Source organism: Bradysia coprophila (genome assembly GCF_014529535.1).
Source record: "Bradysia coprophila strain Holo2 chromosome X unlocalized genomic scaffold, BU_Bcop_v1 contig_12, whole genome shotgun sequence".
NCBI lineage: Eukaryota > Metazoa > Arthropoda > Insecta > Diptera > Sciaridae > Bradysia > Bradysia coprophila.
Genome location: NW_023503293.1, coordinates 8,167,247 through 8,195,139, shown reverse-complemented (window position 1 = coordinate 8,195,139; position 27,893 = coordinate 8,167,247). Strand labels below are relative to the sequence as shown.

General features: G+C 35.3%; 1 long non-coding RNA gene across 1 annotated transcript; it reads right to left on the bottom strand.

The window, feature by feature from the left end:
* On the bottom strand, positions 1-27,733 carry LOC119067453. Its single transcript, XR_005085944.1, has 5 exons — positions 27,722-27,733; positions 9,621-9,627; positions 1,000-1,006; positions 388-393; positions 1-101 (listed from the first exon to the last, which is right to left on the bottom strand). It is a non-coding gene; the product is annotated as an uncharacterized LOC119067453 (long non-coding RNA).
* Positions 27,734-27,893: the final 160 nt, after the last annotated feature.

Here is a 27,893-nt window from a genome sequence, read left to right as displayed (position 1 = left end):
ATCTCTCTGCCGTAATTCGCATGTCGGACTTAGTGCAAAATTTAAACAAAGAATTCTTTTGTTTAAATTTTGCACTAAGTCCGACATGCGAATTACGGCAGCTCTGTGCTCGGCAGATAAAATGGTGTATGCACCTCTCTCCAAATTGATTATGTATCACATCACGTCTTCAGCTATTAATACTTTTCTCCTGTCAAGTACAGTAAGTTCTAAATACCGACCACTTATCTTATGCACACTTTGACATTAATTGACATAACTATTATGCCCTTTTTTGAAAGTGAGTGGCAGTAACCTTAACATCCGTTTCCAATTAATCATTTTGCTTACCATTTTTTGTGTGTTTTAAGAAGTCTCCCTTTAATTTCTGCTTGATTTTCACCTGACTCATATCTCTCCTTAAGTGGAAATTTCTTTCCATTCTTCTTACAATTATGGCGCTAACTGTAATATATTCTTGTATGAACTTTTCATTTCGAGTTTTTATTTTCAATGGAACCCGTTCTCTCTTCTCTGTACGTTTATAATTTCGTACATGCAGAATGGAAGAGAGGATACAACAAAAAAAAAAAACATTACAATAAAAAGTTATAACTAAAAGATAGATTAAAAGAGTTTGTCGACTGAAAAATAAGAAAACTTTTAATGAAAAATTCCTTGTGTCATGTAGCTATCTGCTATGTAAATTGTAAAACAAATTGATGATTTGGAACTCGATACGTATACGTATAGAGACAGATACGTTGTCGGTGTATAGTATATTATATAGATCCATGAAAAGTAGCAGCAGAATTTAATAAAAAAATATAAAATTGTAAGAAATTACGTGTTCCAATCGTTTTATGCACACACACTCCCACATACACTTACTTTACACTCCGTAAATATATGACTGATGATGGCGAAAACTCTTTTTCTCCTTTTTTTATATTAGCCACATATAAAGCAAATTACGTTTTACCAAACGAACGGGAATTGCCATTTTAATATTCATATAACAAGCTGTCTTTATTACATCAAACGGAAGAGCTGCGAAGATACTCAATTATGAATTATGAATGTCGATTGTCGACGAATGAAGAGAAGGGGTGAAAACACTTCTTTAACAAATTGTATGGACGTCGAAGAGAACAGCGACATCGAATGGTAAATTGAATATTTAAAAACGAAATGTGATAAGTGGTGACGGTAATGTTTACTCATTGATATTTTTTACTGTGTAAATGCATGCGGAGCAGAGGGAAAAAGGACAAAGGAAATATATAAGTTACATTTTTAAGGGCTTAAAGGATAATTCACACAGCGTTAGTGTGTCTCCGATTTCATCATAAATAAGCGGATGAACGCAAAGCATGAATGCATTTCAATGCTTGCTTTTAAATGACAATACCAAAATTTTCGGACAATTCAAGTGTATGCTACTTCTGTGAAGCAGTTCATCCGGCGGAAAATCGGTTCTGAAATCGGGGAAATATCTAAACAATCTTTGGCGTGGTTTATCCAGGGGCTTAGCGGGAATAAAACATTATTTGTCCGTTCTCTCATCTGGTGCATCGTCTCGAGCTTAAAACAACACGATTTCGCATATTGAAAATTGCTATTCTATTCGATAGTACTATGTCACTGGTGCAATCAAAATATTCGTGCACGAGCGAGTGGTATATATAACATTCTACCCCTGTATTGTAAGGTTCCCATTTCCCATGGTGGAAGAAGACATAAAACAAGAATGATATTTTATTGAGATCTGATGAGATGGATCTGATCTCTCGGATACATAAATCGTCCTTATCGGTGTTCAAGTAGAGCTAGATGGAAAATCAACTCGGGGTCATCGATAACACTAAAGAATCTGACAGTAGACCCAGAGATAGACTGTAGGTTATCGTTTCGCCATCTCTCTCACTTAAACACTTTATACTAACTAACCAAACCAAAATTGTAAACTAACTAAATGTCAAATGTACAAATCATGCAAGGTAAAGTCATTGCAAATCATGAACGTTCTAAAAAACGTAAAATCTAAATGACAGTTTATAATGATTGACGCCGAAATAGTTATTTATGACATCGAGTGCACAGTGTTTTGCACAGTGTTTTGCACAGTGTGTAATTGTGATATATATCTTATTGCATGTCGACACACCGATATTCATGTAACGTTTTATGCAACGTTTTACGCAGATTTCGAACATTATGATGCTGAGTTGCATAAATACACCTTACTCTAACCATACATGCGAAAGAAACCTGTTTAAATTTTTTCTTTTATTCTTCTGTCAAGTTTGACAGTATGACGCAAGGAAATTTAGAATTAGGTCTCTTTCGCAACGCTATGTTTAGCTACAGTAAGAATGTGAATTTGAAGTGAAAGATTGGGTGAACAAATGGGAACGGGGTCAATAAACGCTGCGTTACACTTACCATTCTTCTGTTAGCTCACTGCTCACTTATGGCGTGAATTGAATTTATAGTTCTTTCAATATCCACACACTTGTATGTGAGTGAGGTGCATTGTGACGTTTTTCACTCAACTTAATACAAATCGATGTAATATTGGCGTAAAATGTCTACATACGATTTACAAAGCGTTACATGCATGCCGAACTAATTTTCTTTACAAAAGAGATTACAGTTGTAAAATGAAGCAATATTGAGTCAGTTAAGCATTGGCTATATATCACAGCCTGTAAATGTTTCAAATTGATTATCAATTAAGTCCGAAGTGGTGTAAACACTACAACTTACCCAATTTACGTAATACCCAAAATCTAACAACTCCCTATTCCATATAACATTCCATATTATAATGTATAACAACAATGCCTCCGCTGTATTTAAGTGTATAACGAAATAACCCAATCCTCTATCAGTTTGGTCCGCTCCACTAGCCTTCATATGATCAATCAATGAACCGAAAGTCCGATATTGTAGAGACTGAAGTGATATATGCTGTCGTTTATTTCAATTGGGTTTTCAAATGTCAAATACAAACATGCTTTTCCAACATATTTGGGAATATTTTGCTAATGCCATGTAATGTATATTGTTGTCTAGTACAGACGAAACAGTTATTTCAATTTGCGAAGAAACTTTATGGTACACTAAAACCGATATTGGGAAAAGTTCGGTTGCCTTAATGTGCTATTTTATTTAGAACCTTTTTTATTTACAGTGAACGACATCTCAAATGTCTCACTGTCAAATTTTTCTGAGAATTTTATTGTGTCATTGAAAATTCACAATGAAATTCTTTGAAAAAAATGACAGTGAGACATTTGAGATGTTGTTCACTGTAACAAAAAAAAATTGAAATAGCCAATGCTTCCGTTGCAACAATTTAAAATTAGTTAATAAATTATTTCGCAAATAATTCAATTCAGAATTTTTGAAGCGTGTGGTGTGAACATTTAAACAATTACGAATCGATAATAATGCGTGATGCGATTAGATCCAGTAAATAAATTAAGATCCATCCAATTACTAATTATAATATTAATGAGAGTGCGATGCTGTACAATTCATACAATGTGTTTTAGTGTGGGTAGTCTGGGTATGTTACTTTATCTTGATATGCTCAAAGAGCTGTTTAGTTTGCAACTTTCCGAGAAACAACACAATGTATAGTTTATTGTTTCTAAAATGAAGAACACAAGAGACGTGTACGTGCACGAGAGCTTGTACGAGTGATAGTATCAATATTTTTGCTACTCTCGGCTTTAAATCGAAAGTATATACCGTGGTATTAATGTATAGGATTCAGTAGCAATTAGCAATACGATGCTTTATTGTATATATAAAAGAAAACACATCAAAAAGTGAACGAAACAACTGTTTATTGGAAATTTAGAAATCCTAGGATAATAATAATGACCTCACGCTCATCACAAAAAAAATGCATTTAATGTATGTATGCACATCTCGTACACAATAATAGTAAATTGTTTCTATACAAAATACGTAACTTTAATCCAGTACTTACAGTATTTTCAAGGGCTTAGCTTACCATCACTTTTGTGACACGGCGAATTCGAATCTCTGAGCAAAAGACAACCTTTTATTGTCAAGACATCAAAAAAAATTGTCTGTCTGTGGATACTCTAACTTTTGAAAACTTTTTTCATGTTTTTTATTTGCAAAAGGAAGGTTAAGCTCGTTAGGGTCCAAAAATTGTCGAAAAAATACTATTTTAGGGGTCTGGCCAAGGTTTTATTGCATACGTGTGAGGAACTGTGCAATCAAAAGCAGCTTAACGCATAGTTAAAGAGATCTATTCTTTACACAAATCATGGGGAAAATCAGTGTGAAAATCGGATTACTGATGGACCGAAAGGTATGGTTTACTGACTGAACGTACTCGGTCTTTCAATGATAGGTATTGCTTGCTGCCTCTTTCTCGAGTGTATTTTAACCAATTTTCAAAAGAAACTTCGGAAGGCCTCTAGATAGACCGTGCCAGCCAGAAAATCATGATCGGGTTTTCCAGAGGTGGATCGATTTTCCGACACTCAAGTTTGTGGAAGAAACTATATGAAAATTCTAGAGGTCCACAATAGATTGTGGAAATTGTTATCGTCACTGCCGCAAAAATAAGCGATGGCACTTCCTTCGAGTCGGTCTTTTGAGATACGAAATTTAAGAATCAAAATCATTTGTTAGGAAACTAAATGTTCATACCTGGGACCCGAAAAGTGCGACTTCGACTAAAAGTCTTTTTTATCGTATTCGATTCGAACTTCTCACACGCTAAAAAAGACTTTAAGAACTAGGTACGAAATGTACTCGATCACATTGTCCATACCATGAAAATAAGGTTCGATGAAGTGACAGAAGTGACCGACTTGCCGACAGCGTCAATCATTGATAGTCCTGTAAAATAGTGCTCAAATTTACAATCTATTTTTTTCAGTATCTCATTCTTTCTGATCTTTTTTCTGGTGAAATAACTAACTTCACTCTGGTAAAAAGCCATGAAATGTCATAGTAGTGAAGCTAGTTTACAAAGAAAATTAGCGGTGACATTAGTAATTTTATGACGAAATGTACTAGAAATGTAATCTATTCCAATTGAACTTTAATTTTCAAGCAACATTTCTCTAAAATTTAAAAGGTAATGACGATCGTAAAAGGCCAGTCAAATAGCTCTAACTTTGCAAATGTTTGCTAACTATTAGCGACGCTGGTCTCAATGAATAATGGGTTTTCCCTTCATCTGGTTATTTTCCTTTTGTATCAAAGCGTCATCGATAAAATATTAACAAAACGAAACAAAAAAAAATTGAAATTAATGCGACAAAAGCGTTGAAGTTGGTTGGAAAAAGCATAGTTTGCATGAACTGCATACTAAAAAATTTAATCCATCACAAAATTGTCAAAAATTTCTTCTCATATAAATACAAATTTACAAGGAAAAATGCCGTCTGAAAAAGCCCCCCATGTTTCGGTATTTCGTATTTGTGCGCTCTCTCGTCTTTGGTAAAATGTATGATTATATATGGCGGATGTTTGTACGGTGTGTGTATGGGGAATAAGATAAATTGAAAAGTGACATGGAAAACTAATAACATGCACCTGAGCTGAACATTGAACAAGCCATTGCTTTTGTGTACTTTGAGTGTTACTTTTCTGAGTGGTTTTTACTCCTCCAGCTATGAAATATGAGTGTACATATTACATATTTATGGATATACAAGAAAGTATACGTATATAGTACGTATATGTAAAGCAAATGTACTTGTATTTGCAATGAGTTGAGCACATACTGAGGAAAAAAAAGCATGAGAGGTCAATTCAAATTGTAGCATTCTTATATCACAGTAAATTAGTAGATAACTTGAACAAAGAAGTGCCTAACACAGGCGTTAATTCACTGAAATTGTAGTAAACACTAGGACAAAGGGAAACTATTTACACAAAGGGGCCCAAATCAAAAATTACTCCTATCGGCGTATGATTTGTGAAATTCCAAAAGCTCAGGTGAGCCGCCGCCAATGGATTGTATCATCGAATCAATGTGTGATATTCTTCTTAGGCTCGGAATAGTTCAGGCGGACCAGAAACCTGAAGCTCATTTCTGAATCTGATTAGAACTTAACCTGAATTGAAGATTTTTACCTGACCTGAATTTACCTGAAATCTCCAGACCAATGAAAATTCAGGCAAATCAGGTAATACTTCAGGTATACCTGGAGTTTTTTCAGCTAAACCTGAAAACTGATATGATTTATCTGAATTTCTTTTGATGTCAGATTTCAGGTAAATTTAGTTTAGACTCAGATATTATCAGGCTGACTTGGATTTCAGTTTCTTATTTGGTTTATATACTTAACTTACAGACTTTAATGTCACTGTCAATGTTTTTTAAGTTCAAAAGTGGCCACACTGTCAAAAAAATGTTCCAAATCTCAACTGCAGCAAGTAATTTTGTCTTCAGGTAATCTACATTATCTCCCACTGCTGTAATTTTTGTGTGGCACGCTACGTCTGTGAACCTAGAGACATGTTCACCTCCTCTTTGTCAATGCAGATGTTAAGCCACTCTATCCATCTGAGAATAATGTTTCAAAGAATGTTTCAGAATCTGCGGATAGTGACGATCTTTTTTTTTTGTATAGAAGACATCGTAGATCACCTATGTTTCCCCGTAACTACATGACCTTAGCTTTCCAAAAAAAAAGGTCACTCATCGCCTCCAAAACGACGATCACCCATAAACAACTGCAGAATCGGATTGTTCGCCAACGACACACTGATATACAACACATCAAGACATCATCAACACATCGCAAAAATGAACGATAACTTGACAAGATTAAGTAAATGACTCAATATCAACAAATTGAAACCTAACGCACAAAAGACTGAGTATATGATTATAAGCAATAAGACCGTTGAAGAAAATGTACTCAGCACCAGCGTTGGTGGATCGCGTGAAAATAAAAAAATACTTGGGAGTGATGATAGATAATCTGTTGTGAATGGACCGACATGTTGAGTATGTGTGTAAGAAATTGGCGAAGAGAACGCTTTCTTCAGTAGAATCAGTGTTAAACTACGAACAGAGTGACGCTATATAAATCATTAATATCGTCGCATTTCGACTATTGTGCGTGAGTTCTGTTTATCGGTGATGAAGGTGACTTCAAACAGTTGCAAAACCATCGATGCGAATTATACTGAAATAGTAGGACGTTCGACCACTGTTTCGATCTGAGAGAAAATTAAATACGTCTTTCGACGTTTTGCATTAATATGCAGTTCAAAAATACCATTTCTCATCAGGCCATGGCGACAGTAATACTTGATACAGTGCTCTAGGAACACCATATCAATTTTCACACGAACAAGTATAGCGAATCATAATCGGAATGAAGTTCCAATTCATCACTATTCTTGACTGAAATGTAAAATGAGAACGAGTACAGCGTGTTAAGTTTCTTACGATGGCCTTCATCCACAATACAATACTGTTAATGTATTTTAATAGCAATGCTAAATAAATTAATTCATTCATTCAACTCTGTGTGGTTAGAATTTTTGTAATATGTATGTCCTCCTTCAACTTTTAAAGGTCTATATCTGGTCATCTATGATTTAAAAAAAAAAATTGACGCTGGGTATAAATCTAGGAATTAAGGCCAAATAAGCTTAAAAAAAACGCGTCCTTGATGGGCTGCTTTTCAGACAAATTTATCTTGGAATTTTTGTGTAAAAAAGCTCTGCGTATTTCTAGTGAATCGTAAGCGGAAATAAAAACATAGCTAACGCCGACCCGTACGAAACACCTATTCGTATCAAAAGCCTTTAATGTGAAACTCTTCATTTCTCTTACTTCATTTTCTTCTCTGCTGAAAAACTATTCTTCCATTAAATCACTTACATTATCCACTCTTTGCCTTGTTATCATATACAATTAAATTGCTGGAGGCAATATAGACAGCCCCGTACGAAGTCAAATTTCATAAATTCCTATTTAAACAGCTATATACCGCTATATTTACCTATATTTCACTGTAAATAAACATTTCACAGAGGAATATGCTATTATATAGCTCTATATGCCTGTATATAGCTCAATATAGCTGTATATAGGTATATATAGATGTCCATATATGGAATCCCCGAAACCCCTCACACTTAACACATTATTTTCATGTTAACAGAAACTCTCTAAGCATCATTTTTCCCACTTTATATCACTTTTAATAAAATCCAATATGGCCGCCGGCAGCCATTTTGTTAGGAAACCGAAAATAGTACCGACGCTTTACATTCGTTAATACCTTTCAAACAAAAAAAAATCATGAAATTCGGTCAAAATTTACTCGAGATATTGACAAAATACTCCACGTTCACTGTACGGCCGAGTAGCCAGATAAGAGCTCACTCCAAGAGACCTAGCTCACGCTCCGGAGAACATAGTTTCATAATTTTTTTTTCCTGATTGGTACGGTCAATACCTATCTGATAAAGCTAAAACGAACGAAATATGTTCAAATTTGGCCGACCTACAAGCAAAAACTGCTTGCCGCCCAGTGGCTGTTTCACACCAAGGGGTCTAACTCACAAGTCGGTCATCCGATTTCCATAAACTTTTTTTTTGTCGATCGGTATTGTAAATACCTTTTATTTGACGTATCACTTACAAGTTTAACGTTTAAATGTCCGGAGATATCTTCGAAAAACCGTAAAGCACTTATTGGGCCCCAGCTCAGGAGGGGTCGATCCAAAATCACTCATCTTCGAACTTAGCCTGTCTTTTGACATTACCAAACGGGGAAAAAAAGAATTTTCAAAATCGGATGCGTTTTACTCAAGTTATCGTGCAGACAGACAGACGGACGGACAGACAGACGGACATTTTTTTTCTTGCTGATTTGGCATCTCTGGACAACCACAATAGGTTTCCCCTTACTCAGGGAGTCCAATTCGACGTGTTACAAACGTATGCGTAAACCTATAAGACCCCAGTACTTCGTACGGGTCTAAAAATTAATAAAGAAATAACATTTCTGTGTGGATAGGAGGTTCTAATTTCGTATAGTGCTAACCAGGAGAATTCTCAAATTCTCAATATTCTCAAATATTCTCAAATATTCTCAATATTCTCAAATAATCTCAAATATTCTCAAATATTCTCAATATTCTCAAATAATCTCAAATATTCTCAATATTCTCAAATATTGTCAAAATCTTGAAATGAAAAAAAACTGTATTAAATCTTAGTAGATTCAGGTTCGTGCTTCATGAATGCTTTAAAAAAATCCCGATTTTAATACCCTTGGGCCAGTTCGGAAAATTTAGGGTCGGTATCTATTTCTGATATCGAGGAGAACACGTGAATAACTGATGCCCACACTCTTCTACCGCTGTTTTGCGCGATTAGAAATTGGTCTGTCGATTCATAGTTTATTATTTAGTCAGACCGGAAACCGCCCTACCGCGATTCACCACAGCGTTATCGAGATTAGAAGATAGCGGGCATCAGTTACTCACTAACTGGTCCAGGGGTACAGAGTAAAAGAATCACTTCCCGCTCATCTCTAATCCAGCAGTTAGAAACGATCATCATGCATTTTGGTATTAAAATCGGGATTTTTTTAAAAGCATTCATGAATCACGAACCTGCTTCCACTAAGATTTAATGCATTTATTTTTCATTTGAAGATTATTATTTGAGAATATTTATCGATATTGAGAGTTAGAGAGGATGTGTTCTTCTAAGATTGAAGAAATAAAGGTGATGTGATGTGCGAGAGTTTGAAGTTGATGGATGTCCATCCGGCTTTGTGCGTTTTTAGGAAATCTTTAGGAAGCTGTAGGTTTAACTATTTGTTGCATACTTCTAAGGCATTTTCTATGAATGTTTATTTGAATTAGGTAGATGAAGTTTTTCGTTCGACGCTTGAGGCGATTGCTAATGTTAGGCTGTTAGATTTTTCTTGGGATCAGGCTACCCTGCCGATAGCTCAAGGTGGATTAGGTATTCCGAAAGTTGAGGAATTGGCACTTCCTGCGTATCTGTCGTCTGTGTATTCGACGTCTAGTCTGTCTGATGATATTTTGAGTAGGTTTGATATTAAGGTGGTCGATGATAGTGTTTTGGGATTAGTAAGTTCGATTCCTAGTGAATGTGTTCCAGATAGTGATGATGAGAGGAAGGTGAATGACTGCTTGCGTCATCTACTAAAGAATCTTCAAAGTGGCTGCAAGTTGTCCCGTCGAGTCAGCTAGGTTTGCTATTAGCAAAGGCTCTATAACAGGCAAAAGTTGACCGATTTTTAAACGTTGGATTTGTTCCTTACATCCGCCGTTTATACAATGACAACAAATGAATGAGGGTGATATGGATTTTTATTGTGCGCGAAATTTTTGAAAACGCAAATGATTTTTGTGGAATTTTTTTTATTTTTATTTTTTTAAGGTATTTCAGGTTTTAGGTATTTAGAGTGATATATATTTGATCACCCTAAATACCTAAAACCTGAAATACCTTAAAAAAAATAAAAATAAAAAAATTTCCACAAAAATCATTTGCGTTTTCAAAAATTTCGCGCACAATAAAAATCCATATCACCCTCATTCATTTGTTGTCATTGTATAAACGGCGGATGTAAGGAAAAAATCCAACGTTTAAAAATCGGTCAACTTTTGCCTGGTATAGAGCCTTTGCTATTAGATAACAATGCTGCTAGAATTGCTGTTGGTCTACGTTTAGGATCCCAATTATGCGAGGAGTATAGGTGTGTCTGTGCTGAGTTAGTTGAAAATGACGGTTTGCATGGCTTATCATGCAAGGTTAAGACAGGGATAACGCCGCGACATGATTCTTATGCTTTTTCTGCTGCAGATGTTCCAACATTGTTACAGTCACCAGGAATTTCTAGAGATGACAGTAAAAGACCTGATGGAATGACTCTAATTCCGTGGAGTCATGGTAAATATCTTTTATGGGATGTGACAGTGTGTGATACTTAATCATTATAGAAAACTTAGAGAAAATTACTTATTCACCCCGCTTGCTTTTGAATCTTTAGGTTGCATGGGTCCAGAAACAAAAAATTTGTCGCGAAATTAGGATCGTTGATCGCAAAGAATTTCAATTGCTATTCAAAGAGGAAACGCAGCATGTATTCTTGGAACATTGGGAAGGAATAGAGTGGACGATTTTTATTTATTGTAATTTCTGTTTAAGAAAAGATCGATTTTTTACTGGCTGTGCAATTTCAGCAGTCTTTTTTTCGCTTATCTAAAAATAAAAAGAATATTGATAATATTTGAGAATAAATATTAGGCCCTGGAAGATGTTGTACAGAGTGGGTCTCAATACACTACCTTCTGGAACGCCAGCCAAAGCTAGGAAAATTTTAGACTTGAGGTCGTTCATACACACATAAAAGTAACGCTGGGAGAGGAAGAATTGCTCAATTTTAATGAGATACAAAGGAAATTCAAGACATTTTGTGATGATTCCCTAATAAATTCTTAGCGACGATTTCATCGCATCCATGTTGCTCTAAACTTTTTAATGAGAATAAACCGAAGTTCGGATATGACACATTATTTTTTACCTAGTTCGAGAATTAATTCTCAATATTCTCAAAATTCTCAAATATTCTCAAAATTCTCAAATATTCTCAAAATTCTCAAATATTCTCAAATATTCCCAATATTCTCAATATTCTCAAAAATCTCAATATTCTCAAAAGCTGTTCTCAAATATTAGGCCCTGGCTAACTATTAAATTCCACACCATAACTGCACCAAGAATCTACCGATCCAGCAATAATATCTAAATCTCTGCGCTTGCTATTTTGAATTTAATGTTAGTAACGTAACGATAACTGAAACTTTATTTTTGTCAAATTCAATACAATCCTGGTTCAACGTAATTTTAATGTACATACCTCGAACACACCTAAAAAAAATAATATTCAAATGCAATAAGCAAACACACGACCCACATACATAAATAACCATTATTTGACAAGGAATTCCGTGTATGCAATAATTTCTAACATTTTCGAATGTTGAACATGAACGTCGCAGCGCATACATATATGCACTCGCCTTATATAGTTTTCTTCGGCATAAAACTTTATTTTACGTACATTGTATATGTCACTATGTGTATACAAACTAAAATAATTTTCGTGCATCTTGCCAATATCAGATTTTTGACGACTATACAAAGAAATTACGTTACTAATGGATTTCAACAGAATTATGAACTTTCATGTTTTCAATTAAGTATTACTTGTCTTGGCTGGTATACATGCTAGCTTTTGATGGGGAGGGGGAGAGACGACTTATTTAAGTCGCAAGAAAACAAGCGAACTCTAATGAAAATACACTTTGAAACCCCGGGTATATATTTTGGGAATTTTATTCAAAACGATATGCTTGTGAAACTCAAAAGTTTACAAAATTTTAAATGGTTGGTTAATAGTTGGGAAATGTGCGCACACACTATATATCATTGAAGTTGCTCCAAGAAGTTGCTTTTAATATGTTGATGGCACAATGAAAGACTTCGTCGAAATTGAACATTATTTTCAGAACTTTCGAAACAAGTTCGGCTCTGTATCAACGAGAGTTTTTATGATTTCCACAGAATTTCGGAGATTCCATAAGATATTCTCGATTGTTTTCGGAGTAATTTGTGAAATTATCATATATCCTATTAGGTATTGAGCTGGTTTCCAACTAATTAACTTTGTATCCTATTTTTTCCCGGAATCGTAATTAATCGAATTTCGTGGTAATATCTAAATGCAGATTTAGAACATGGCCAATTAGCGAATTCTGTGAAAAATGAAATTTTCATTTGTTTGACTTGGTTTTGAAAAGTCTGACAAAGTCTATAGATAGTTCGCCCTGTTACAGTGTGGGAGGCACTCAACAATGTTGTTTATTGTTGTAGATTCGGATAGACGACTTTCTGAAACGTGGAAAAATGACTTTTCTGAAAGACGTTTGTTCGCTAAATCTCAATATATCAGCGAATGAATGATCAAATTCTTCCCACGTCGATAACGTCCCGTTGCAGAGCCTTGGTCTGGCAAGAGCGATTTAGGAACGACTGGCAACACTGCAAACGTCAACAAGTTTTTTGTTTCTGTGAAATAATGTCCGGAGCGATAGCGGAGGACTTGACGCAGTCTAATTTCCAAAAAAAGAACGAAGAAATTTTTTTGAGACGCGGCAACTATATATAGGCGAGAATTTAAGATTCTTTCCTTTGGCCTGTATCACCACAAATCCTATTCTATCTTATTCGCGCTTCAAATACGAGCAAAACGAGCTATCACTCGACTATGTAACTTTAAAATTGCCGGAGATACATCGTTTTGAAGTTGGTCATTTTGATAGAAAATGCACCAAATTAACGTTTTCCAAACAATCAAAATCTTTCAACTTACTCTGTATGTTTCTATCAATCTGTCTATCTATCTGTCTATCTGTCTATTTATCGACGGTCGATCTCGGAAACTAGTCAGCCAATCTCCATGAAATTTTGCAGGAACCTCAGGGTGGGCATAAAAATGAAAATGTGATACGCCATTACCCCAGGAAAAACCAGAATTTTGTTTTATTGACCTCGAAGTGGTTTCTGAGTGTGGTTTTCGAGGGTCAGGAACGCGTTTTCGGGTGTAGCTTAGCTGTATTGAAACCTACAGAGGCGTGCGACCCATCAAATGAAAGGTATTCGTAACACGATTCGAACAAAAAAATAATTAAAAAAATCGGGGCAGATTCGTTTGAGCTAGAGTGATTAGAGTGACCAAATTTTGAGCTACTCGAGCGTAGGATGAAAGGACTAATATTTTTTTTGGTTATGAGAGATAGATAATTACTTTCTTCGGCAAAGTCTCAGAGTTTTACGAGTAGAACAGAGGGGCATATGTGAAAAATGTCGAAAGTTGGAAATGGGTGGGTCAATTGGGGTTTTGGAGATATTTCTTGAACGGTGGCAGATAGAGAGTTACTTTCTTCGGCAAAGTCTCAGAGTTTTACGAGTAGAAAAGAAGGGCATTTGTGAAAAATGTCGAAAGTTGGAAATGGGTGGGTCAATTGGGGTTTTAGAGATATTTCTTGAATGGTGGCAGATTTTCGTCACATTTCGAATTTCGTCAAATTTTCGATTTTCGTCAAATTTTCAAATTTCGTCAAATTTTCGTATTTCGTCAAATTTTCAAATTTCGTCAAATTTTCGAATTTCGTCAAATTTTCGAATTTCGTCAAATTTTCGAATTTCGTCAAATTTCGTCAAATTTTTGAATTTCGTCAAATTTTTGAATTTTGTCAAATTTCGTCAAATTTTCGAATTTCGTCAAATTTTCGAATTTTGTCAAATTTTCGATTTTCGTAAAATTTTTGAATTAAAACTGTAAACTGTTATAAAAAGCAGTGTTGACTACACTTCTAAAACGACTGATATCCCAACAAAAATCTCTTCGAGAAAAGTGTGACGCAATCTTTGAAATACAATTTCTAAAATGAACGATATCGCTAGAGTTGACGCTTTCAGCTTCGTTACGCAAATATTAAATTTTACACCCAATTTTAGTTCAAACAAGCTGGCTTAGTTTTTCTCATCATCTGCCAAATAATTTTTACCAAAAAAAAAATTTGACTGGAAACAATCAAAATTTACCAAAAAAAATCTGCGTCGCATGCGGCAGATAAATTTTCTTGCTGATCTGTTCCTGAACATTTGCCACTTTGCGACGCAGATTTTTTTTGGTAAAATTTTGATTGTTTCCAGTCAAATTTTTTTTTTTGTAAAAATTATTTGGCAGATGATGAGAAAAACTAAGCCAGCTTGTTTGAACTAAAATTGGGTGTAAAATTTAATTTTTGCGTAACGAAGCTGAAAGCGTCAACTCTAGCGATATCGTTCATTTTAGAAATTGTATTTCAAAGACTGCGTCACACTTTTCTCGAAGAGATTTTTGTTGGGATTAATTATAGTATCTGTGTGTGTAGAGAATATGTTTCAGTGAATTTTTGGACGTAAGCGGAATTTCTTTGCGAGGAGACATTAGGAAGGCTTGGCGAGATTGGTACATAATCTTCTTAGTGGTGTGTCACTGCCAGGACTCTTAGTTGCTTTGCCCCATTCGCCATCTTTACCCTTCGGCTGGTTTATGGTCTGAAAGTTTACTCACTGATGTGGCTAGGCTAGACCCTATTTTGATTCTATATGAATAAAATGATCCGGACTATTCATAGAGCTTAAGAATTCGGGATATAGGGTGGACAAGTTCGACGGATGGATTGATGGTGTTATGCCGCTAAGAGATGCCAGTTTTTCCCGGCTTTTATTTCGATTTGAGACGACATACATGTATTCTATGTTGTGCAGAACTCTTTGCAAAGGGTCGATATCGTCGCTGTGTCGGTTTGTTGTGATATTCAGTGGTGTGTCATCATCTGGACACGCTGTGATTTGCACCACAAGTCCTCATCTCAAAGGGGGATCGTTCGTCAGTCTAATTTAGAAGTGAGGGCTTTTGGGCTAAATAGTGGGCAAGTTTGGCGGTTGGCCTTTTTAGTGGCAAGTTTTTACCTAGATCGGCTTTCATATTGGCCCACCGCCACTGTACAATTAGGTTCCAAACAAAATTTTTTTTTATTTTTCTTCGGTGCAAAACATTATTATAAGATACTTTGCTTCGTATTATATGCCAAAAAAAATGTTTAATTTTTTTTATAGAACACTTTGAACACGCAAAAAATCATGAAAATTCGAATCGGAATACACTCCGGAGTGTATTTCGTTTCGTGAATTCGTTTTTTTTTCGTTATTTTTTGGGTTTTCAAAATGCTTTATAAAAAAAAGTAAACATTTTTTTGGCATATAATACGAAGCAAAGTATCTTATAATAATGTTCTGCATCGAAGAAAAAAAAAAAAAAATTGTTTGGAACCTAATTCTAGGATTATGTTGGCTTTTCTTGAAAATTTTCTCTGGGAAAATATTTGACTTTAGATGTGACCCCGGGTGATATCAGACGTTTTGCACGTTAAAACATAACGACTTGCGTCACGTTCACTAGGGTTTTTTGACTGGTTAATAAAAAGCTAGAGCTCAACAAGTATTACATTCCACGGAAAATCAGTTGTAAGATCTACAACTTTGACATAGTTTTGATGAAAACCGTTAAAACTCTTTTGGAGAAAAAATGTTTAATTTTGCGACGATAATCATCAGAAATGAAGCAATGGTCTACAAAAATAATGAACAAATCATGGAATAGTCGTCGCTACAAATGTTCGTCAATATTATGGAATTTTTCCTGTTAGCTCGAAAACCGTCAACCAAAGCATATATGGCTTTTATGTATTATGTGACTGTATTCCATGGACTTCAGTTTTTTTTTATCGTTAACCGAAGAAAATACACACAGTGAAAGATGTATTGGGTTTGTTATAAATCTATTTTCAATAAAGCTGTCTCCATAACGGGTTTCTTTATGTTAAGCTAGTTGGATACACACAGTTTATAGATATCATACACAAAAGCATGTTTGCCGTTCAAAGGGCTTATAACATTGAACGACAAGATCTTCTTATATGTGTGTTCCACATAGATATATCCTCGATAGATAGATATATGCATCGACTGTAGGAGCAGAGATTGCAAACGATGTTTGCAACGACATGTATTTTATCGACAAGAACAAAATCGATGTTCGTCAAGTACATTCATGCACGATATCCGAGTGGAGTGGAATTATATCGAAATGATGATAAAGTTTCAATAAATTAAAACTAATTGCTAGACGCTCCGTGCGATTAGTTGAAGAAATCATCGCTCCGCAACTTATGCATTGGTCAGCTAAATAAATTATGTCGCAAGGAATTGTGTGTGGAAATTTAAGATCTATTCAACGTAATGTGCTGCAGGCACATTATGAGCGTGTCGGTTGGAAACTTCCTCTTTTCTACGACCTTGTAATAATGACACAAATACCGTTTTTATCATTTTAGCAACGAAATTTATTTGAAAAAACCTGAGAAAAACCTGTGAAATTGTTTAATTAAGTTAGTGTCCGAACATTGAAATAGATCAACAGAAAAAATACTGAAAACCTACACTTTTCTTACAGAAATTGCTCGAGGTACACGAAACGTACATGGGGGGTGTCATTTGAAGGGTAATTGCATGTTCTTTCAGAAGAAGTAGAGCTTACGGAAGTTTGGTAGCATTTACGATGAATTATGTGAAGTTGAAATGTTTAAGTGCTTCATCGTGTTCATCGTATATGCTACCAAACTTCTGTAAGCCCTACTTCTCCTGAAAAAACATGCAATTACCCTTCAAATGACACCTCACACGACCATGTTCGTTTCGTGTACCTCGAGCAATTTCTGTAAGAAAAGTGTAGGTTTTCAGTCTTTTTTCTGTTGAAAACTCCAACTGCACATATCTCAGTTTGGATGAATTTTAAACCCAACAATACCCTGTTTGCCCTGAAAGTACATGCAATTACCTTTCTAATGACACCCCACACGCCCACACAAGCTTCGAAGAATTTTTTTGAAAGTGGTTTTGGCTTCTGGGGTCGAATACCTTATTGGGCACATATACAAAATTCCAATAGACAATTCGTCCGATTTCGGTCTTCTGTTTTTCAGAAGCTCTGAAAATTCTGTCCCCGACATGAAAAACGAAATATTTGATAGTGTGAGAATTCGAATATTTTACTAGACAAATCTTTCGGATTTAATTTTTTTTTTAAATTATTGGAAGGCTTACCTTGAGGATGAAGTTGGAAACTTTCAGAGACCGGAAGTGTTTTCCAAGAAGATTGATTTATTCCAATGGATTAATAAAATACGCAAGAGGTTTTCGTGAAAAAATATTTTCGAATTCACACGATTCATAAAAAGCACTTGAAAGTTGAGACCTTTTCTCTTCTCCTAAGCCACACTCCGCTCGAAAAAAACGCCTCTACACAATATTTTTACACTAAATTAATGATAAATTGTCCCGAATTTCAAATAAAACCAAAACTTTTCATTCGCGATACTGGATTTTCGAAATACTAAACTGACAACTACCAAAAATGTCAACACCTACTGTTGGTGTAAAATTCTACATAAAATCGTACGAAATATGCATCTTATACAAACTGATGTTGGGGACACCGACACATTTTACCGTACGAAATACATGTCTAGTAATAATTCGTCTAAGGCTTGCTATTGTTTCAACGGCGTGGACTATTTTTGGGAAAACTTTTTTTTTAACAATTTATCAAAACCATTTGCTAGGAAATGTGAGAAAATGTGTTCCAACAAATAGTCCCTGTTAAATGGGCATCATGTCAAAAATTCTGATATTAATCATCTTATCACCGTTTTAATAGTAAGGCTGATTTGCTGATTGTATTGTCAATGAAATGTGTTACAAGCAATCTACACATGGCTAAATTGTTGCCTACATTTGCGCGTAAAGTTATTACTATTGTTACGACCAGGCGTTTGTAACTCAACTTCTAATATCACTGCTGACCAGAGAGTAAAACGATCCGTTTGTAGATTTGCTCGTTTATTGTTCTCAAATCAACTGAGAGCTTTAAAGTTCTAAAACATTGAAAAAACAGAAAGAAATTACAATAATTTCCCTATGTAACGTGGATGCAAATAACAAACTTACGAATAGTATTTCGCGTACACCTGTCGTAAACTATTTTATCGTCGTGCAATCTCTTCGTGTAAATTATCCTATGACCACAACGGGCTTATACAAATAAATTGACCACGCATGCACTAGACTACTTACACAACGCGTTGTGTTAACTCGAACGAATTGAGAATTAATTGTAATATTTTAGGATGAGACGGAATCAAACAAATTTTATTCTATATGATTCGATTTGCACGTCTGCTCCGTTCGACTTTCGATTAAATTCTGTCTTTCCGGTAATGTCTTTGATACAAACAAAATGATTTTCGTTATAAATTTACATGTGGCAACGATCAATGAATCGTCCACAATTCTTCGTTAAATATTTATTTCTCTTTCGTAACAACTATTTTGATGATAATGTTGGACTCGCATCCTATACTTAATTACTTTATCCTACACCATATTTAATTAGGGTTCCCAGATTGAAATTTTCAAAAAGAATACATTTTTGACTTGAAAAAGAGTACAAAAGAGTACGGTTGCCAAATCAGGAAAAAACCATTAAAAATCGTTTTTCAGAAATAGCTCTTTGTAGTTTAATCTCTTTTTTTACGAACCTTCGTTTTATGCTTTAATGTCTTGGCATTTATTGATGATAACCACAAACGTTTCTACTTCTCAATGAAAAGTTACCACCTCTTGACATGTAAAGCTGTCCAAAAAGAATGTGAGTCCAAATTTATCATCGAAAATATAAATTTTTGCGCATAAGTTCAGGCTTCAATTTAACATTCAAATGATTCGTCTATTTCTTTGGCCACTTCCATCTTACTACATACTATCACGTACAATAATTTTAGTAGAAATTTGAACTTATTGCCCGCAGCGATTTTTTTTTACCTTTTAAAGCCAAGTATACAGCCAGCCGGTAAAAAGGAATTTTGACACAAAATTTATGGCCTATCTGTCAGAATTTTCAACTCGTGTGGGAATTTCACTTTCCTATAGAAAAAGAGTACAAAATCAATCAAATAGTAGCAGGATAGCCGCAGTCGGTAAAAGTAGTTGTGATTTCGAAAAAGAGTACGTCTGGGAACCCTTATTTAGTGATGCAAATCCAGTCACAACTGACATCTAGAACAGTAGACACTCATATGTCTCTCTGTGACCTGATGAGGTTTCATTAGTCCTAAATGAAACTTTTGACTGTATTTGCAGAATTTAGTGGTCAAATCGTACCTTAAAACCTAGATTTTAATCTTTGAGAGAGTAATGGTACGCGACCGAATCATTTTTCGAATTAAAATTTAATCTCTAACGAGAGTTACGTTTACTATACATTTCAAACGGTAAAATTAAATTATTATTTTTTTAGATGTGTCGGACATCTGGGGGAGGCAATTTCTTTTATTTATTTCAAATGAAAAAGGTTTTAATGTACAAGAATTTTCACGAACCTAGCGAGAGTTGAGCCAGAGAACCATAGCACACCAGCCGAGATTCTTCACTTCAAATTGTGTTCTTAATCCAATCCGAGTTAATTTCAAACCGTTGTTACAGAGAAACAAATGCGCATTGGATTAAAATATGTTCTTTAATCTCTAGCTCTTCATCTGTCATCTACATTTTTCCTTGAAAGTGCGGTTCACTGTACTTCAGATTCTGCTCTTCATTGAGAAGTTAAACGGCTTAGTCGAAAAGCGTTTTTTTACATTGTCATACTCACAACAGCATCCATATGTGATGTATTATGTACCATTGGTAGCTACACACTTAAATACATATAACATGCTCGCAAGGAAACATCTTTCCAACTTCATTTCTTTTTGTACACACATAACTGCAATTTCTTTACGATTTTTATAGTCCACTTGAACTTGTGTGTTTGTACAATGAAAGTTGAATTGACACTCTTTTAGATCTGATGTTGTGTGTGCTCCCATTGTCAACAAAAGAAAATTTAATTTTGGCGAAATAAAACTTTATGCCGTTTGGAGAATTTTTTCTTCTTCTTCTTCGATAAATCGTTTTACGATGGATATTGGATATACCAAGGAGGTACATTTTCCTCGACCGATGAGAAAAAAAAAATCAATTGGTCAACATTAAAGTGGACGGGATTTTTTTCTTTCTGCTTGGTTCTGCATCGATGTCTGTCTAGACCACGGGTGTACCACTTTACCATAAAAATTGTCGTAAAATACCATTGATCTTAGGCAATGCCGAGACAATTAAAAGTTTACTTTTACTATAACAGAAAATCGTTGTTGCCGAAAACAATAGCATTCAGAAAATCAAAAAAAACGAGTCGATGTTTTTGAACGACATTCAACAGGGCTGGTTACAAAAATCAAAAATGTTCTAAGCAGCGACAATAAAAATTGTTCTAAGTTACACCCCTGTGATTGGTCTAGACACAAGAAAAGTTTACCAGCAGAGAGAAAAGTTAAAGAAAAAATATTTTCGATTATTTATTCGACCATTGAATAATATAGTTTTCCCCTTGGCGTGTGGAATTTAAATTCTTTTACGTTTTATGTGACGTTTGTTTTGAATGGAGATTGTTACCATACACGGTGTAGATATGGTTAGATAGACAGAATAAAGCAAACAAGTCTTTGGGGACTGAACCAGTCAATAAAATAAAGAATTTGAATTTGAGGTTTTCGTTGGATTTTTATGCGGCCATGTCCATATTATATTATGGTAAAATGTTGTTCAAAATAGTCACACGTTAAGGACAAGAACCAGCAATGAAAGTCAAATTGAATAACCAAATGTTGAATGCAACATTTCAAGATTTCCATGTAAAGTGATTGAAAATTGATTCTGTAAATCCGTACCACAATTAAAGACGAATTTGTGGCCAGTGGACAGTAACTGAATCTCTTACAACTCTATTTTGCGAATTTATTTTATATTTTAGGAAATCCTGTAGAAAAGTACTGTTAACGATCCTAGTTATGATACACTGGCATAGCCGCTAATAGTCTAATCGATAACGCAAAACGTTTACAAGAGTCTTCTGCTTAAATCTCATCCAAAGAAACTCCCAAATGTGTCCTAGTAAGAAGAGAAATTTGTATTTTTGCTATAGCTTCCTGTCTCTTCTTGTTAGAATACTTTTAGAAGTATTTTTGGGTGAAATCTAAGCAGAAAACTCTTGTAAACGTTTGTACTGAAAATTGCGTTATCGACTACACTATAATATTCAGCGGATCAACCAAAGTTGAGGGCAGTTTTCCGAAGTGCTCTGGTGAAACAATAAAGCCAGAAAAACGTTAACTCAGGTGTCAAAATCTGTTGTCTTTTGGGACCTAAGTGTACGGTTTTCGAACTTTTGACACTTTGTTTTTTCACAGAAGTTATTTGCATACCGGTATGTAACGTTCACAAGTACTGTCACTAACCATAATACGAAACCAAAACCAAACCATGAATCAAACAACCAATCAAAGACTTATTGCAACGGGTTCTAAGAATCCCCTTGTTCAGAAAGGTTGTCATCGTAGATTACACGCTGCTGGATATAGTGCCAGAACGGATTTTTTTTTTACTAGAATAGGAACGGTACGATCAGGATTCGTCAACAAACGAGATATATCATAGGTAGAATAGCATAATGTTCAGTGGAACTGGGCAGGACCGATCACACAAAAACCTATGGGCACATCACAAGAGCGATGGAGAAATGGAATCGAAACAAAAGGATGGTTTAGCGAATTATAAGAAAAATGAAGTTTCATTCGTTTAGCTTCATTTCGGTTAGTCTGACGATGTCAATCGACGTTTTTAATAGTTTCAACGAAAAATCCAACATCAGACAATTCGAAACAAAGCTTAAGGAATAAATTTTCATTTTTCTTATAATTCGCTAGTGGGACATGTCCCATTTCTGCATTAAATTATTCACTTAACTCAATTTTTTTTAGCAAGAAATCGAGTGTTTGATTTTTTTAAGTTCCACACTTCCATCAATAAATTGTGTGTCATCACTCTCTCTCTCTCTCTATTCTCTCTCTAATACGTATGTAAAAAATCCACTCTGTATACGAATTCAGCAATTTCGTGTGTTCGATCCAAGTGATGTAAATATCTATTAAGACTGAAGTTGTAAGACATCTTATTAAGACTATTTTTACACGATGAACAAACATGAAAGACTATCAAGGAAATATAAAGCCTTCTTCAAAAAAACACTCTTCAACCGAAACTTCCATTCTTATATTATAAGAAATAAACAAAATTTAATTAAAAACATCTATATATCCACAAATTATTTACATATGTATGTGTGGTATCCATTCATTTAAAGCCCATAACCGAAATACCTCACACACAATTTCAAATACTCAGTTATTCCCTTGACTGAAAGTCAGGGTCTTATGACAAAAAATTACCTGAAACGTCTGTAACGCTAAGTTCACTATGATATTTAGAAAATATTCTTGAAAAAAAAAACCGTTAAATTGAGAAAACGTCCGTAACACTTGTTACCGCGATAACTCGAGTAATTCTTAACCGATTTTCAAAATTTTGGTTTCAATCGACAGAGAATGGAATTCATGAGGCTAACCTCGTAGATGGGCAATATAGGAGTATCACCAGAAGCTTAATTCATGTGGCTAAGTTCGAAGATTGGCTTTTTTATTAGACTAGTAATCAGGGATCTAACACAATTTTTTGTGTAAAATTCAATTCTTAACAGTTCAACGAAGGAAGAAAAGTTGGAAATTGCATTTCTAGGGTGTTGTTCTAGAGCGTAGCGAGGGTCACGATTCACCCGAGAAAATGCAGTTTACAACTTTTCTTCTCGAGTTAAACACAATGTTTTTCTTAAAACAATGACTATTTTCTCGCCTGCTGCGTTGTGAAGTAGTATTTTTCATTTGGTTAGGCTTATGAAAGAGAATATTTGAACCAGAGCGAGGGCCGTGATTCACATGAGTCTCATTCATTCAAGAAGTAGGCAAGAAACATGCCATCTTTTCAGCGCTTTTCAGTAGACTCATATTTATTGGGAGTAAATCATCGCTCGCTGGACCTTCAACTCATAGTTCTCTTTGTTTCTTCAGAAAATTAAATCAAATTTGAGTAAAAGCATTATAAAGCTGCTGGTTTGTAAACGGCCAGTGAAAATAAAAGAGACTCAGACCATTCTTGAATCGCTTTTTCATCTGACTATAATTTTGTGATCTTAAAAACGGTAAGAAAACGTATTGCAAAATTTAGTCCGTCAAGCGACCTGACCGACCCAAGAGGTGTGACCCAGTTTTCTTACAAACACTTTTAGTGTACACGATTCCATTAAAGGGAAAAACATAGTTTTCCATAATAATAGATAAAAGGAAAATAATTTCTCTTCGTCGATGGAAAAGCTTCCTTTTTGCGTATAGAAATATCATCCAACTGAAATGTTTTACACTCCACATTATGACGGCACACCAAATGAGTGAACAAAACGACAAAGTTTTCCATGTTTATTCTACAGATATAATTGCTAAGTGAACACTTGTAGCAATGTTGTAGGGCCATGGTTATGTGTTACAGCAGTCATTATTTCGGTTCTTGTCCCAATATCACTCTCTGTGAAACGGATTTCATTATGTGTGTTTGTTTGCGAGTGTGTATGTGTGTGTCTCTTCAAAGGGTCTTTGTTTAACCGAACCCAGAAAATAAAATAGGTTAAAGTGAAAGCAAAGTTTTAAGATTATTTTAAGTTTCAATAAATTGATGTAAACAAAAATGGTTATTTCACCATAGTGTGGTGGTGAAATGTGCGATGTGGTATTTCTCTTCCTTTCGTTTGGTTAAATACTTTTGTTTGAGTAAAGTTTTCTTTGATTTTGTTAGCAATTAGTTGAGAAACAATGTGCATGGGAGATGAACATCACTTGGAGCTATAATTAGTTATGCCTTTTAGTCTTCGAACAACTTTTGATACTGCTGCAAACTTCCCTATAGATATTTTTGAGATCATAATTGTACATTCTGTACTACCGTGACAGAAGTATCATACGAGTAAATGATAAAATTAAAAGTTACAAACGGTGAAAGATTAAAAAGTCACAATTCCATACCAATAACTTTATAACGCTTTATAACAGTCAACGCACTCCAATCTTGTGCCTGTTCTTGGAATGCGTTGGTGCAGTAGGTGATTTCGCATGTGGAATAATGAACACCATCAATTCGACTGTGGGTCTGAATTCACAGTCATCCGTTTTCATTCCGTTTTGCCTCCTTGTACGTAGACACATGACAGTTGGCATTTCATACAATAGAGCATAGTGTTATGATGAAAGAGAAAGAGATATTTTGACAAGTACCCCAAGGCAAGTTATAATAACTAGTCCTCGGTTTTCTCGCTCTGATCATAACAGTCTATTGTTTGAATTGACAACTGTCAAGTACACGGAGGCAAAACGGATGACTGTGAGGCCACCTTAGTCGTTGAAAATGTTCCAATTTTCACCCTCTGTGACATGAAACAGTAAGTTTTTTGGCAAACAGCTCTAAAATATTAGCTTTTTGTAAGCATTAGCAACCTAACCACATTTACTAGGGTGGTAAAAATGCAACGCAACCTTTGCATTTTACATGTAAAATTAGAAATTAATCAACAGTGTATGCGTCCACAAACAAAGGAATAAGGTGGTATTTTGACCAATGAACGTCAACACAAGGTATGATCGAATGTCAAACTTTGTATGAAGCGGAGGACATAGCGATTTCATATAAACAAACTCACCTCTCATGAACAGACCATACCTGGTTTATACTTTCATTGATTTTGACAGCGTCAAAACGGAGTGACTGTGAAAGGGGGTAGAGAACTGAATATTTAAGAGCAAATTTGTAGCCTACATTTAGGCGGAAAAATATTCGTTTTTTGATGATTTCTCTGAACCAAAATCTTTTTTTTAGAAAGTAGAACCATTGAAGCACGCACAATTGTGTTACTTTTAAGAGCCTTCACCCCTTTTTCATAGCACAAAACCGGAAAAATGGGTCTCAAAGTTGCAGTGATATCTCTTAGGGTACAATACAAGGAGGCTTACGGTTTATTTACACACTTAATTTATACGTTTTTGGATGCAATAATGGTTTCCAATTTTTGAAAAAGTAATTCAGTTTTTTGTTTTTTCATCTTTTAAAATGCCTGTTTTATACCAAATTTTTCCGTAAATTGCACAAATTTCTAGTCACACATCAATTTTCATATCACAAATGCTCACTTCACAGATTCCTGCCATTGATTTTGTTGCTTTAATGGTTTTACTTTTGCTAATTAGACCCGTACGAAGTACTGGGGTCTTATGCGTTTACGCATACATCCGTAACACGTCGAATTGGACTCCCTGAGTAAGGGGAAACCTATTGTGGTTGTCTAGAGATGCCAAATCAGTGAAAAAAAATGTCCGTCTGTCCGTCTGGCCGCCTGCACGATAAAAAACTTGAGTAAAACGCATCCGATTTTGAAAATTCTTTTTTTTCCCGTTTGGTAATGTCAAAAGACAGGCTAAGTTCGAAGATGAGTGATTTTGGATCGACCCTTCCCGAGCTGTGGCCCAATAAGTGCTTTACGGTTTTTCGAAGATATCTCCGGATATTCAAACGTTACACTTGTAACTGATACGTCAAATACCGATCGACAAAAAAAAAGTTTATGGAAATCGGATGACCGACTCGTGAGTTAGACCCCTTGGTGTGAAACAAGCACAGGGCGGCAAGCAGTTTTTGCTTGTAGGTCGGCCACATTTCAACATATTTCGTCTGTTTTAGCTTTATTAGATAGGTACCGTACCAATCAGGGAAAAAAAAGTTTTTGAAATTATGCCGTACAGTGAACGTGGAGTATTTTGTCCATATCTCGAGTAAATTTTGACCGAATTTCATGAATTTTTTTTTGTTTGAAAGGTATTAACGAATGTAAAGCGTCGGTAAAATTTGCGGTCTCCTAACAAAATGGCTGCCGGTGGCCATATTGGATTTTAATAAAAGTGATATATATTGGGAAAAATGGTACTTAGAGTGTTTCTGTTAACATGGAAATAATGTGTTAAGTGTGTGGGGTGTTTCAGGCATTCCATATATGGACATCTATATATATATATCTATATTCACCTATATACACCTATATACAGGCATATAGAGCTATATAATAGCATATTCATCTGTGAAATGTTTATTTATAGGAAAATATAGGTAAATATAGCGGTATATAACTGTTTAAATAAGAATTTATGACAGTTGACTTCGTACGGGGCTGTCTATATTGCCTCCGGCAATTTATTTGTATATGCTAACAAGGCAAAGAAAGATAATGTAAGTGATTTTAAAGGGCGAATAGCTTTTCAGTAGAGAATGAAGTAAAAGAAATGAAGAGTTTCACAGTAAAGACTTTTGATACGAATAGGTGTTTCGTACGGGTCGGCGTTAGCTATGTTTTTATTTAGTAGTTCACACAAAATAAATAAAAATAATTGAGACTGACGCCAACAGACAAAATGGCGGCAGCCATTTTTATCAGCTGATTTGAAATTTGTATGGAATTATTGAAGATTTCACCTATTAAACGGTAAACCATGAATTGGTTGTTTAAAAAACTAAATGGATGAAGGAGTTACTATTCAGTATGTCGATAGCGTGAAAAACTTGGGTCTGACGTCAGACAGTCGCATGGGCTGGGAATGTCATGCTAGGAAAATCTCAGCCAAGGTGTTTGCTGGCCTAAGAAACATGTGGCCGAGTGCTCGATTTCTACCCGTCAAGACGAGGGAGTTGCTAGTGAAGGCTCTTTTGTTACCCCGTCTGACTTACTGCTACCCGGTTCTGGGTGAACTCTCTGCTGGGACTAAGAGTATCTTCGAGAGATGTTTCAATGCTTGCATTCGATTCGCTTATGGGATCGGCCGCTATGACTCTGTTGCTGGCCATCTACATAGGCTTCTTGGGAATAGTCTTTTCGTGTACTTGGACTATCTCACCTCCGCGTTCCTGCATAAGGTGATCATCACTAAGGAACCCGGCTACGTCTTTCAAAATCTGAACTTCGGCTCTTCGAATAGGCTTCGAAACCTGATTTTGCCACTCAATAACAGAAATATTGTCAATGATTCTTTCTACGTTCGTGGTGTGGCGAAATATAATGCGTTGCCTGCTGCTGTGAAGGCTAAACTTTCGTTAACTGGCTTTAAACGTGCTTGTAGGGAATATATGGGCTTATGCAACCGCTCGCTTCCTACGTAAA